At 32.8% G+C, this 1,891-nt stretch overlaps 1 pseudogene; it reads left to right on the forward strand.

Moving 5' to 3' along the window:
* The first annotated feature begins 334 nt into the window (after window positions 1–334).
* LOC149170524 (antifungal protein ginkbilobin-like protein pseudogene) lies at window positions 335–739 on the forward strand (annotated as a pseudogene).
* Window positions 740–1,891: the final 1,152 nt, after the last annotated feature.

Consider the following 1,891-nt stretch of genomic DNA (forward strand, 5'->3'; position numbering starts at 1 on the left):
AAATTTAAGATTCTGAAATACTAAAATCCAATAGAATTGATTAAGAATGATATTAAAAAAATTGAGTCAACGAGGTGTGAAGGTAATGTTTAGAATGCCATGCCACTGGAGAAAGGAATGCGGCCTGTATCCAGTATGAAGCTTTTGTTTGTTTCTGTGAGTGACAAAGCACCACCATCATTGAACCAGGTGGCGCGAGGGCTATAAAAGGGGGTGTCCTCACCAGACTGATAAGGATCGCAATAACGTTTGAAGGGATTCAAGGGATCGCAATAACGTTTGCGAGTGTGATATTATTTGATTATTATTGCGAGTGTGATATTATTTGATTACCATGACGATGACGATCGGGTCATTTGGCTTTGCTTTGCCTCTCATGTTACTACTGCTCGTATCTCTGGTGGGCGCGGCGCAGACTGTACCCGTAGTGTCGTATGCTTGTAACGTGCAGAAATTCGATCCCACGGCTCCTTTTAACGCTACTCTCAATAACCTGCTCTCCAATATGGAACAGCACACGCCCTCGAGCGGTGTCGGCTACAAGAAGTCGGTTGCAGGCAGCGAGGCCTCACCCACTGCCTACGGGGAATCAGTCTGCGATGCGCCACTCTGTGCGACTGATTGCACCAACTGCCTTACTTCCATCTTCAACCAACTTTTGGCCATTTGCGGCTTTGCCATCGGTGCTCGGGGTAAATCCACTCAATGTTCCCTGCGCTACGAGCAGTACCAGTTTTAGTGAATCAAATGACCGACGAGTATCATCATCTAATATGGCTAAATAAAACACTAATATGTGTCTAAATAAAACCCCAAGGAATCACTCGATATTGATTCTTGTTTGATGATGTATCTATATTGTTATAGTCATGATTGTGTGGTGTGTTGTTTCAATGTAAATTTCAATTATAATGGAATAAGAGTATGAATGTCTGGTACATTTTAATGTAAATTCCAATTATAATGGAATAAGAGTTGAGTTATTAGGACTTTATAATGTGGTTTGTTTTAATAATTCGTTGCAGACGAATAAGAGTCATAGTTATTATCTAGGTTAGTGTGATTAATATTTGCATATTTTATATCATAGTTATTAAACTCAATTGATATAAAAGAAAACTGGTTTATTTAAAATTTAATATAGAAAAGAAATTGAGAATATACTTCTTAATATGATTAACATATTATTTAATTTTTCTTTTCAAAATTTCAAAAAATTGAATTGAATAATTGCTATATGAAAATTTAAAAAAAAAAAAACTTTAGATTTTTTTCTTATACTTATTTCCAACTTTTACTTTGCTATATAAGATGATCCAAAAATAATGAAGGGCAAAAAGCATCAAATTTATTGGTATTACAAAGTGAGAAAAAATGTAAATAAAATCTAATAACATAAATAACAAAACTTGAAATATGAAGTTCGACATACAGAATAAGACACCACATACTAAAAGTAAGTTTAAAGTGATCTCCACATTCCAAGAAATTTATACCTCAATCACTATTTCTATGGGATCCAATATATTTAACAATGTGTGTGCATATTATCCTTTGTAATAAGCCCCTGATTGAATTCCACACAATTGATCATCTATTTTGGAGTGGATTTAATAGCTATAGTAATTGCTATCATCCAAAAGAATTAGGAAAATGAAATTATAAGTTTTCAAATTTTTAGTTTTTAAAATATTAAACTTATACTTCTCTACAATATTTTGATAAAAAATTTGTATTTTATAATAAGTAACTTATTATTAGTTAGCTACAAATTTTTAATACAGAATTTCTATAATCTGGAAGGATGAATGTTGGCTCAAAAATCTGATGATGTGAATAATTTGGAATGCATTAATAGAAACTTCTGTTTTTTATTCCTATATTTTAATAA

Source organism: Pinus tabuliformis, chromosome 4_2, assembly GCF_031772625.1.
Source record: "Pinus tabuliformis cultivar Carrire ecotype Pingquan chromosome 4_2, CPIR1, whole genome shotgun sequence".
NCBI lineage: Eukaryota > Viridiplantae > Streptophyta > Pinopsida > Pinales > Pinaceae > Pinus > Pinus tabuliformis.